Genomic DNA, 14,069 nt, shown 5'->3' on the forward strand with positions numbered 1-14,069 from the left:
CGTCCCTACTTTTTCTGTCTAACCCACCAATCATAGGACACATGCGCAGAAATAATGCGCGAGAATTTTTTTTCGCGAGTTCTCGGGCAAACTCGTGGGCACTCGTCGCTCTACGGATAAAACCGAGTCTCCACGAAGTTTGTGCCCACAACCGCGTACTTTTGAGATCCAGCCTGGAATGCCGATCAATAAGTTTAGATTGTGGGTTTTTAATAACGAATATTAATTATCTCAATAATTATCATTCTTATTAGTTATATATATGTTTATATTCCCTTAACTCTGAATTTTTTTTATTTTAACCTTGAAACTATTAATCCCGAAAATAATGATATTAGTATTTGATTCTTTTTATAAAATTATAGGCAAGTATTTTTAGGTGAATAAAGACCAATATCGTATGTTGATTAACTTTTATCAAAACCATTAAACGAAATTACATTAATTAAAAAATTTCAAAAATTTCGATCCCCATAAAATTAAAAGAAAATTTTACTTTAAAAATTATCAGCTCCACAATAAAAATAAGAGATTTTTTTTATTCAAAAAAAACTACTGCAATAAACACAATTTTTTTTTTTTAATTTAATTAATTAGAATTTTGTAAAATGAATTTTTATTTTTAGTTTTTCCTCTTGATAAAAATAAAAAAAAATTCACCCACTCATCTTCTTGTTTATTATTATTATTATTGTAAAAATTTTAATACTGGCCCTTGAATACAATGAGCAAAAATACTGAATACGAAATCTAAAAATTACACAGGCCAATAGATCTATATAACCCATTGGAAATGTATTCAATCGAGTTCAACATTCACAATAGACTCTTTTAGTTATTTATATATATATATATATATTTTCATTACTATTATTTTTATTTTTATTCATCGCATACGCTATTGAAATCCATTTTAAACTATTCATCCAACTTCACTATCTCTGGCGATTTTTATTAAATATTTTTTTTTTAATCCTATAAATTTTTTTTTTTATTTCTCTGCATTAATAAATAAGTGGAATAATATATTTTATATAAAATAAAAATACTAAAGATTTTTTTAAGTGACAGAGATGAGTGATCATACTCCCCCCGTTCCACCCCTTTTTTTTCTACTCACAAAGTCGCGGGTGGAGTAGCGAAGGAGAAGAAGAGAGGGCTGGAATGGAAGCAGTAGGCGTCGATGAGCTCAAGATAGAGGGCGCGACTGACATTCTATTCTCACTTGAATGACGGGCATGTGTAAGTATGTATATATAGATATAAGTGCATCAAGAATGCTGTAAGGGAGCGTTGTTGTCGATCATTGACCCTGTGGTATAGAATGCAAGCTCTCATTCTATTCCAGCAATCGTGCTTTTCACTACCATGCTCTCAAATTTATTCTCTTAGAAAATATATAAGTACTCCAATTAATTATTATTTCTTCTTATTTATATATATATTATGGTGGCCCAAAAAAAAACTAATGTTTATTTTTTTCGAGACTTATATGAAAATTTTTTTGAAAACCCTCTCCAAAAATTAGCTCGATAAAAAATTTAAGGTGTCGCTCAATTTCAAAAATTCAAAAATTAAAATATAGATTTTTGAAGGTCACTCAAGAATTTTAAAAATTAATTCATAATATCCCGCGTGGAAAAGCTATATATTGTTAAAAGTATATAAAAAAGTATCTGATAAATATATAGTGGCCAAAATATCTATATTGAACAAATATATGTTTTTTACATATATTTAATTATATATTTATAATAATATATTTAACCATATATATTATCTCATATAATGCTCAATATATTCTTGCCATATATGAATAGTATATATATAATTTATAAGTATAATATAATAAACTTGATATATACTTTCATATATTGTGACCCATATAATTAGTGGTATATGTTCTATATATAATTAATTATATATAAAAGAATTTATTTGTTCAAATATGTGGTTCGCAGTATATTGGAATTATATTTTTCCAATATATTAAAACTTATATATTGAAAATTTTATTTTTTTTATTTCTATACAATTCCACAAAAAAATTCAAGTTTATTTTTTTTTTTTTTTTAATTGATCTTGCATTTACTAAATAACTAACGCAATGAGAAAAGTAAAAAAAAGTGGCACATATTTTACAATATACTGGAAACCATATATTTTGCAATTTACTGGGAAACATATATAAAAAATACTATATACTAATTAATATACTACTTTCAATATAATATATCAATATAAAAAAAAATATATATTAAAATATATATATATAAAACAGTAATATATTGATAAATATATTGGTAATATATTCTAGCAATATATCTTTATTCAATATATAATCATATATTAATACGGCAAAAATATCAATATTATTTTATATATTGTACAATATATCACATTATAATATTCATATATTTTATCATATATGGTTTACATATAAAGTTTTTTCATGTGGGATGGAACTTAGGGTGCTCCATATATTAAAAAAAATTCAATCCAATTTTTGAGCTTTCATTATAAATTTTAAGAACTACCCGCATGAAAAAGCTTTATATGTGAAAACATATATGATAATATATTCAATAAAAATATATTACTCAAATTTATTACCAATATATTTATCAATGTATGACTTTTTTATTTATGTTTTGCATATATATTTTAATATATCTTTTTTTTATATTGATATATTATATTAAAAGTAGTATATTAATTAATATATAGTATTTTTTATATATGTTTCCCAGTAAATTGAAAAATATATGGTTTCCAGTATATTGTAAAATATATGGGACTTTTTTTTATTTTTCTCATTGCGTTAGTTATTCAGTAAATGCAAGATCAATGAAAAGAAAAAAAAATAAACTTGACTTTTTTTGTGGAATTGTGTAGAAATTGAAAAAAAAAATTTTGAATATATTGCGAAAAATATTAGAAAAATATAATTCCGATATACTGCGTACTATATATTTAAATATATAAATTGTTTCATATATAATCAATTATATCGAGACCAAATACCACTAATTATATGGGTCAAAATATATGGAAGTATATATCAAGTTTATTATATTATACTTATAAATTATATATATACTATCCATATATGACAAGAATATATTGAGGCTTATATGAGATAATATATATAGAAAAATATATAAAACATATATTTGTTCAATATAGATATTTTTGCCACTATATATTTATCATATATTTTTTTATATACTTTTAACAATATATAGCTTTTCCATGCGGGTAGAACGCCTTGAAAGTCTGGTTTCTTAAGACATTGATGGTTTTCTGCAATTAACTTGTAAACGATTGACTTTAGAGAAAAAAAGTATATAATGTTTTTAGTAGGAAATTTAGTCCTTTACACAAAATCTTATACAAGTTGAATCTCCAAAATTAATATTTATAGAGATGTACAAACTTAAAGTCATTGAAATTCAAAATTTTAGCAAAATGTCAAAATTAGTGAATTTATGTTTGTTAAGATTTGAAAATTTATAACAGGAAAATTATTGTCAAGAGAAGAAAATTATATAAAATGTTTTGTAAAAATATCTGATAGGTTAATATTGACTTTGACACAGTAAAAAATAATTCCAATGATAATCCAGGATTAATATTTTTGTTTTATCTGAATTTAAAAAAATTTACAGCTCGGAAAATATTGGCCGTGGAAAAAAAGTTAATAAGAGTTTTAGTAGTTGAATATCTGTGATTGATAGAAAAATATATTTGGCTGCTCTGATACGAAGGGTAGAGCTCTAAAAATAATTATAAAGTTTAATTAAATGAACAACATTGAGATTTAGTAAAAACAATAAAATCCATAAATAGTTTTTAGAGTATTGAGATATCGGAAAAAATGTTGGGCCTCTGGGAGTTGTCGAGGCTTAACAATGAGGGTTTGCGGCTTAACGTTGATGTCAGCAAAGCCGTCAAGAGAAATGATGTCGTAGCGAGTAGAGGCTTTTTCGAGATGAGTAAAAGTGCCGAGTAAAAGAGTGAGAGGAATAATAAGAGCGAGTACACACAAGGATGGAGATAAAATTTTATCCGGTTTACCTACAACTTGTATCCAGGAACTTGACAATGCGCGCGCATTTAACTCTCCCGGGCGTTTACACTCCGTGGCCGGGTAGTGTCCTTGTATCTTCTAAGCTCTTTAATTTTATAATTACTACATTATTCTTTCTAACAACCTTTTTATTATCTAAAATAATATACAAAACCGAGTTTCATATTATATTACTGAACAATTTAACTTTTCACTTTTATTAAATTAAAAACAAAATTAAATAATAATAATCGCAGCTCCATTACTACAAATGTTTAATAGTAATTTTAAGGTTACACGGATTAAAGTCTTTAGATAATTTTAATAACAAATTTCAGCTGAAATACTAAATTAATATTGTTATGTACAAACGATATTGACGTTTTGTAATTTTAGCTATGCTGAGAATTTAATTATAGTTTATAATCAGTAGGAATGTGAGAATAGTGTTTAAAATTAGCTAAATCTACTAATTCGAAAAATTCAAGCATTCAGTTTAAGTATTCACTGTATCCTTTTAATGCATCGATTTGTTGATTTAAATTATAAAATCCATCTAATGGGTTTTCAAAGTCAATTTTATTTAACAAGTCTACCACTTATATATCATATATCATATTATAGTGTGATATAAGTAATAATCTTTGATTGTAACTTGCAATTAACCTCTGTCTAACGAACAAGCTTCCAAGTAGATGGCGCTCTTTACTGTCGTGAAGCTAAATTCAATGATTAGTCATTGAATTGATTCAAAGCTACTGATCTTTCAGTAAATTTTGTAACTATTGGTTTTTAAATTTCCCCATTTGACTGATCGAACCATCGAAAATAAAGAGATCTCTGTATTGTTATCATAGTATTTGTCGTTTAAATTTCACGTTCTATTATCTCGGACATATGTCAGCCTAGAGGATACATATATGGTCTAAATATTATGAATATTATGAATATTTTAAAAGTTGAAACTTTAAAAAGATAATTTTAGTTTTAATTTACTATCAAAATTCATAATTGAAATTATTAGTTAACCAGTACTTGTAGTCGAGTGGATAACACTCTTGTCTCCGAACGCAAGTACTGGCCAGGCTCAGGTTCGAATCCCACAGAGTGCAAATTAATTATTTTTCACAAGTTGATATAGTGCATTGATCTGTGGGATTCGTTCCATAAAGCCGCCAGACTGCCACCTGTCTGCAATCTTCCCCACTAAAAAGCACTCCTTGATTGCAAACAAGTATGGAAAAAGAAATGGAAATAGACAGCTAATAATGAGATATATGGAATAGAAAAAGGAAAGAGATGGCCAAGAACATACTCCGAAAAAGTTTAGAGTAGTTTGTTAGAAATATATGAAAAATATTTACCCAAGAAAAATAAGGACTTAAAAATTGCTTGCAATGTAACCTAAAGACTATGTAATGTAAATATGAAGTTATAAAGTTAAGATTGCAACAATTAAATTTTATATTTATTTGTCATATGATAATTATTAGTTTAAAAATAATTTTTAAGAAACTGAATTTTTTTTTTAATTTCATTAGACTTTGTAGCACAAAAGGTATAAATTTTTTACCTACCACCAATTGTTTTAAAGTAATAAATCTTTCAATGTCATCAATTAAAAAAAAAAAAGAGGAGCGAAATAATTAAAGAGAAGCGTTAAATAAAATAAAGTAAAAAAATTGAATTTAAGTAATTTAAAATAAATAGTCTGACCTTAAAAGTTTAAAACTACTAGACGATTAAACAGAGTACAGTCCGTAACTACTGCCGCGACACGTCTGACCTTTTCTACTTATCGAGTCTGATTTAAACGTAATTTAATACTTTCACTCTGTACTAAACGTTATTTTTTAATAACACTTATCATTAATAAAAACAAAAAAAAATTCTTAGCATCATTTAAAAATAATTCCCAAGCGCTAAAACCCTAAATTTTAATTAATTTCTTAAAAAAAAAAATTTACAAATAGACTTACGACTAATTTTCAAAATTTCTAATTTCTTTTCTCTCCCATAAATGAAATTCTTTTATCCCAGGTCAAGATCAATTTTTTTCCAAAAAAAAATTGAAAAGTTTAAGATAAAATTAATTTATTTGATGCACTGCACCCTAAAACCCCCCCCCCCCCTTCTTTTCCTCCTGTCCCACCCCCTACACGCCCAACTTCTAGCTCCCTTCGTTTACAATGTTAGTAAATATTACTTAACTTTATTACCCATCTAAATGACGTCATATAGATTAAGTTATATTTATATATATGTATATGATATTTAATTCATTGATACCTCATAACCTATCAAATAAATATACGGAGTATTTTTATTTTATTATTGTATTGAAATAAAATTGATTATTATTTATCATTTAAAAGTAATTCTATATTTTTACGGGGGTGTGAAGGGAGGCGAACAAAGCGGGATTACTAAGGAAGTCATTTTCGTATGTTCGAATACACTGAATTTTTTTTTTTTTTGACATCTATATAAAGAATTTCAAATAAATTTCTAGTTGCCATGGAAAATTTTATTCTTTTTTTATTTAAAAAAAATTAAAATAAAATTGGTTATTTCTGACCCAAGTGAAAAAAGTGATTTGTAATACAGTCAGTAAATATAAAGACGCCGAAAAAAAAGTTATTGAATATAAATAACTTTTTTAAAATTTTAATTTCGCGAAGAAGACGCCGTGCGAATACATGCGCTGGTGTCCATAATGACAGTATCAAATTTATCTGTGATTACTATATTTAATTTTCAACCTCAAATCGACACATTCCCTTAAGTTTATTTTATAAATAATAACTTTCAATAATAAAATGAATCTGGAATTATTTTAAGTTGCTAAAATTATAAACTCTACACGAAAAAAAAAATATAGCAACTTTTACTTAAAATTACTAATTTCATTCCGGAGAATTTAATTTCTAGTTATATTTAGTAAATTTTACTATATTAGAATGGAAATAAATAAAACTAAATATTTAATAGTTATTCAGCTTTTTATTATTATTATTATTTATGTGATCTGTATTGGTGTTGGTGTCAATTTTTATTTTTAAAAAATCTCTTGTGTTTTAACCAAGATTCGAACCCTGATCTCCCGCGCGCGAGTACTTTCTTATGTCTGACAGTCCGATGTCTCCTTAGAACAAAGGTTTCTGAACTTGTAATACATATTTGTATATGCTATCCCCACCAACTTTTAATTAAATCGATCTGTCCGGAAAAATTACAAGCCGTTTAGTAATTTGTTAGTTGCTGTACAATACTTAATACTACCCGCATGAAAAAGCTTAATATGTGAAAACATATATGAATATTATAATGTGATATATTGTACAATATATATGATAATATTAATATTTTTGCTGATTAATATATGATAATATATTGAATAAAAATATATTGCTAGAATATATTATTAATATATTACTTTTTTATCTATGTTTTACATATATATTTTAATATATCTTTTTTATATCGAAAGTAGTATATTAATTAATATATAGTATTTTTTATATATGTTTTTCAGTATATTGCAAAATATATGGTTTCCAGTATATTGTAAAATATATGGGACTTTTTTTTAATTTTCTTATTGCGTTAGTTATTCAGTAAATGCAAAATCATTGAAAACAAAAAAAAAATAATAAACTTGACTTTTTTTTGTGGAATTGTATAGAAATTAAAAAAATAAAATTTTCAATATATAAGTTTTAATATATTGGAAAAATATAATTCCAATATACTGCGAACCATATATTTAAACATATAAATTCTTTCATATATAATTAATTATATATAGAACATATACCACTAATTATATTGTTCAAAATATATAGAAGTATATATCAAGTTTATTATATTATACTTATAAATTATATATATACTATTCATATATGACAAGAATATATTGAGCATTATATGAGATGATATATATGGTTAAATATATTATTATAAATATATAATTAAATATATGTAAAAAACATATATTTGTTCAATATAGATATTTTTGCCACTATATATTTATCAGATATTTTTTTATATACTTTTAACAATATATAGCTTTTCTATGCGGGTACGCTATTCATCTGCTTTACTGAAATTAATAAACAGATTGTAACTTTTGTATGCTGTAGGATATTTAATGCATATTTATAGGTAGAGAGTAAAAATTGTTGAATCGTATTGTTAAATGTAGTATTAAGCGTTTAGTAATAATTTAATATTTTTTTTATGAAATTTGCTGTTCGATTAATAAAGAGTGCAAGTAAATTAGTAATTAAAGTAATAATATTTAAATTTTTCATATAAACATATAGTATTAATAACTATTTTGTGATTTTTACTGTACATTTAGCAATAAATAGTAAAAGTAATGCACTCATTGATTTGCATTAGTATTTCTTACTTAAATATTAAAATATTTTCGAGACTCGTTTTTTCTTTAAAATAAAAAAAAAATGTGTTACTACTGATAGTTGCTAAAAATAAGAAGAATGGGTTTAAATTTATAAAAAAATTTTCCAGAAAACATTTCTCGAAGAAAAAAAAATAATTGTGGAAAAAGAAATTGTCAGAGTTATAACTATTGTTAGAAAATTTGTAAATGTTTTATTGTCGGCAAATATATTTATAGAAAATGTAAAAAAGACGAAGAAAAATAAGAGGAAGAAGAAGAAGAAGAAAATAGAAATTGAGATGAAGATGAAGATGCGTTTAAAGGTGTGAGGTATTTATGTCGTTATATTACAGTAAATTCCGGTGTGATTTATCACAACACAGTGTGCCAGGTTTATTATTAATTTTTACACGTGTTTTTATGTATTCAATTTTTAAAATATTTTATTTAGTCGCCAGAGGAAGAATTCATTTCAAATTATTTTTGGAGTCTTCTCGAAAGATTTTAATAAATAATTTAAAACAAAGTTTTACTTCTAGAAGTTTTTTTTTATATAATTTTAAACGTATGTGAACTTCCATAGATTTTGATAAAAATTTTCAAAATTTCATAAAATTATCTTTTTTCAGATATTAAAATTTTTAAACGAAATATTTTTTGAATAAAAAGAAGGAATTCAAGCCCGCTAAATTTAGTGGGTGCGCATGAAAATTTAAAAATCTTTGAGACTTAGAAAAAATCCTGTTGTCATTTTTAATAAAAAAAAAATAAAACTTTCCATTCTTTGTTATTATTTTTTTGAATCTTTTTGTTAAAATTTCCAACAGTCACACGTCATGGAAACGTCAGACTTTTGAGAAGTAAACTGAAGCGTAATTGCGTTCACTGGAACATTTTTTTCACGCAAAAAATTTATATCGTTTGTTTTATTACCAATGTAATAAAAAAACAAATACAAATATATGTGTATAGAAAAATCCATGCATTAGTTACTCAGTCTATTTTATACCAGATAAACGATTTTATTATTTATATTTATCTCGATTTAAATATAAACAAACTTTTAATTAAATTGTTGAAATAAAATGAGAAAAAGAAAAAAATAAAATAAAAATCTGCCAGTTAAATAAAATAAAATAAAAAAAATAAGGTTAATGTGAAAAACATATTTATACCCTCTCAAATATTCAGTAAAGGCCATCAAGATGCGTGGATTATTTTTAACATCACGTAAATAAAATAAAAATAAATAAATATAAAATAATATATATATTTTTAAATAATTTTATCAATTCAAATAACGCAACTACTCTATATATTTTAAATTACCGCTGAAATAAAAACTCTATGGCAAAAATCATTGGGACATTTTTGTAGGAAATTTAATTTCCGAAAAATTTTTTCTCATTCATTTTTATCGTATCTCTAATCGTTTCATCGAAATTTTAAAAATTTATTTTATTTATTTTATTTGCAATAATTAATCTGATTTAATTTTTGAATTATTTTTTGTAAGTATATAGATATATTTATTAGTAAAAGCTCGTAAGAGAGTAAAAATAGTGTATTTGAAACTCCTCACGGGAGAATGAAAAGAACGTAGCCTCTGGCCTTCATCACGAGCAATTTCCTGTGCGCCCATGATTCTATGAAGGACGATAAGAAAAAAAAATAATAAATAAATAAATGAGGTAAAATCATGTTAAAGAAACGAGGAAAAAGTAAAAGGGTAAGCTTGTAAAATAACATTTTTTTTTATCAGAAAAAAAATTGTTAAAAAAATTATAGAAAACATCTTGCACTTTATTTCTGAAGACAAAAAAAAAAAGTTATTTTATATAAAAGAAAAAAAACATCTGTCTATCGGTTGACCCTATGGACCAGCCCCGAAATTTCCCGCTGTTTTCGAACTCAAAATAAGTTGCCTTGCCCGAAACTACGAAAATTCAAAAAATCTAAAATACTTTAAAAAAACAACTTAACATTTTTGGGTACGATTATTCTCGACGAAACTCAAAAATTTGAACAGATTTCAATGTGAGTACTCACGATAAATAATTTTGCATTAGACCATAATTTCAAAATATGAAATATCCGAAAAAATCCAGAGAACAATAATTTTCAAATGTTTTGTTAAAAATATATTTTCTAAACTGATCTGATGTAATTTTTCAAACATTTCCCGTACAGAAAATCTATATATTGTTAAAAGTATATAAAAAAATATATGATAAATATATAGTGGCAAAAATATCTATATTGAACAAATATGTTTTTTACATATATTTAATTATATATTTATAATAATATATTTAACCATATATATTATCTCATATAATGCTCAATATATTCTTGTCATATATGGATAGTATATATATAATATATGAGTATAATATAATAAACTTGATAAATACTTCTGTATATTTTGACCCATATAATTAGTGGTATATGATCTCTATATAATTAATTATATATGAAACAATTTATATATTTAAATATATAGTACGCAGTATATCGGAATTATATTTTTCTAATATTTTTCGCAATATATTGAAAATTTTATTTTTTCAATTTCTACACAATTCCACAAAAAAAGTCAAGTTTATTTTTTTTTGTTTTCATTGATCTTGCATTTACTGAATAACTAACGCAATAAAAAAAGTAAAAAAAAGTCCCATATATTTTACAATATACTGGAAACCATATATTTTTCAATATATTGAAAAATATATATAAAAAATACTATATATTAATTAATATACTACTTTCAATATAACATATCAATATAAAAAAATATATATTAAAATATATATATAAAACAGTCATATATTGATAAATATATTGGTAATATATTCTAGCAATATATTTATTCAATATATTATCATATATTAATACGGCAAAAATATTAATATTATTTTATATATTGTACAATATATCACATTATAATATTCATATATTTTATCATATATGTTTTCACATATAAATCTTTTTTCATGCGGGTTATTACTTTATATTATAAGATATCTACGGAAAATAACAAATTTTGATGATAATCTGCGGTCGTCACATTTTATTAAGTTCTTGAGCTGATTAGGTTTGAGAATTGATTAATGGAGTCGTTTTGATAAATTTCAAAAAATTTAATTACTTTTTCTGTATTTCTCGATTATCTCAAAGTCTATTAGACCGAATGGTCAGAAATTTTCAGAACAAAGTTGACGGCTAATAAGCTCCTTTGATTGCAAGAATAATTAAAATCGTTTTATTAATTGAAAAGTTATAGTTTACATCATTCTGAAAATAGTTAGAATACTTTCCTGTGACCTTAAAACGTCGACATTTGATGAAAAATTGATTTTCAAAAAAGGGTTGAAAACAATAAATTCCCAAGTATTTCGAGAATCTTTTTAGCGGAAAGTTATGAAATCGATGGAAACAATTAATATAAGACATATTAATTAGAAAAATAAAAATAAATAGAACAATAGAAAAGATAAAAGTTAGCGAATGTCTATTAATAAACGATTGACACTAAAGGGACTCAAGATGAAGTGAATTTTCTCCCCTAAAAGTGTTGAGACGAATTTTATACTTATCTTATCATTCTTACAGTAATTTTCCACATTTTCTCTCCCTATTTCTATTTCTATTTCTATTTAATAAAATAAATTTCGGAAGTTTGAATGTTGGTTTTTCATCAACTCTTTTGAGCTGAAAATACACAGATCGGAAATCAAACAGTTTTTAAATTTATTAGATGATTATTCTGAGTGTTTAGTTTATTTAAATTAAGGGGGAGGGGGAATTAACGGTTGAATAATTTTTTTTTTTCAGCCCAGACATTTGAAATTCAATACTCGAAATTTCTAGGACCAATAACTGTTGTGAATTTATAAATCTTTTAAGCTTGTAAATAAAAAATCTCTTTGCAACATTCTAACCCGAATAATAAATAAATAAATTATTTATCCATTTTATCTCGAAGTAAAAAAAAAAATTAAATGTAAGATTTAAAGTACAGAAAAATAAAAAAAAAAAAATAAAATTCAATCTGGTGAATTGAAATCCCGATAAAATATAAAAGAGATCGCTCCTTTGATCTGTCGATCATACATATATTTTTCATATATAATTTATATATGTCATTTTTTCGTTTACCTAAGCTGTCTTATCTTTATATATTTATGGAAGAAATATGTTACGTAAGAAATATATCGAAGAATATATATGTCAAATAAAATAAAAAACCAAATTTATATAAAAATTATAAATATTCATTTTTAAAATAAATAATTCATAATTTATCAGACATTCATTTGCCATCAATATTTTACCCTTCACAATTCCAAAAAAAAATTATCTCCTTCCTTTCAATTGAAAAAAAAAAATTCTCATTTTCAAAATTTCATATTTTTTAAACTATTCAAATAAAATTGTTTTTTAAATTTAAAATTTCTTTTAAAAAAATAAAAGTCAAAATTTAAAAAAGTACAAGCCCACAAAGTGAAGACTTAAAAAAAAAAAAAAATTCAAAATTGTCTCGTAATTTTTTCCAAACAAATTAATAACTTAAAAATTAAAATTTTTTTCTAAAAATAACGTAACAATAAATGGAGAAAAGTAAAATAATAAAATTACGCGTTGCCGGAAACGACAACGGCAACTTCTACTACTCCTACAAGCTCCCAGAGCACACTCGCAGAGAAAATGTAATGGAAGTATGGAAGGAAGAGAAGAGACGAACCTCTATAACACAGAGTACATAGTTGTGTAGAGACGATCAGACCAACTGCTCTGATAAAACCCGAGCTAGAGTGAGACATACTGATAGCCGGTCACCACGGGGAAACGCGTATTGATCGCGAAACCCGACCAGAGTATCAACGACTGCGTTAAGTCTTTAAAATTTCATATTTTTTAATTTTATTTACTCTCAATAAAAAAAAAAAAAAAAAAAAATTGCTCGATAAATTTACTATCAATATTTAATCAAGTGTTAACATTTAACATAAATATTTGCGGTACAGTATAACAAAACTTTGGGGTTAACGTTTTTAGGGGGTGGGTGGACTTAAAAATTTATAAAATCGCACCCTAAGCCGTCATTCTAACTGTTTTAGTTTATAATAAAAGTTAACTATGACTGTTTACCTTTTTGAAAACCTAATAACTGTGATAAATCTTATTTATTTATCCTTGATAAACTTTTATTTTTTTATTTTTATGGATAATTAAAATTCTTTATTGTTAAATGTTTTAGAGTGAGTCTAAAAAGAGATTTTGGAAAATAAAATAAGTGTGCTAATTTTCTTTTTTTACGATCACAAAAACCCTAGTAATTGATTTTTAAAATTTAAATAATTAGTTACTGCGGCGATGGAAGATTTTTATAGACTTTTTATGAAAGAAAAAAAATTTAACGATCAAGAAGTTGTTTAATGGCTAAGTAGACATTTCAACAAGTCAAATGAGCTCGTTTAATTTTTTTTACGACCTATTGAACCTGATATGTTGACATTTAAAGATTAAATTCCCCAATTTCGATGATAAATTAAGAGAATTTGAGATTATTTTAATGCATTATTACGCATCGAT

At 24.4% G+C, this 14,069-nt stretch overlaps 1 protein-coding gene across 3 annotated transcripts in view; it reads right to left on the minus strand.

Annotated features, from left to right (window-relative positions):
* Nucleotides 1-14,069, minus strand: part of LOC103575125 (uncharacterized) — a 60,098-nt gene that overhangs the window by 36,478 nt on the left and 9,551 nt on the right. The gene's annotated exons all lie outside the window — the stretch shown is intronic.

This window comes from Microplitis demolitor, chromosome 6, assembly GCF_026212275.2.
Source record: "Microplitis demolitor isolate Queensland-Clemson2020A chromosome 6, iyMicDemo2.1a, whole genome shotgun sequence".
NCBI classification, from domain to species: domain Eukaryota; kingdom Metazoa; phylum Arthropoda; class Insecta; order Hymenoptera; family Braconidae; genus Microplitis; species Microplitis demolitor.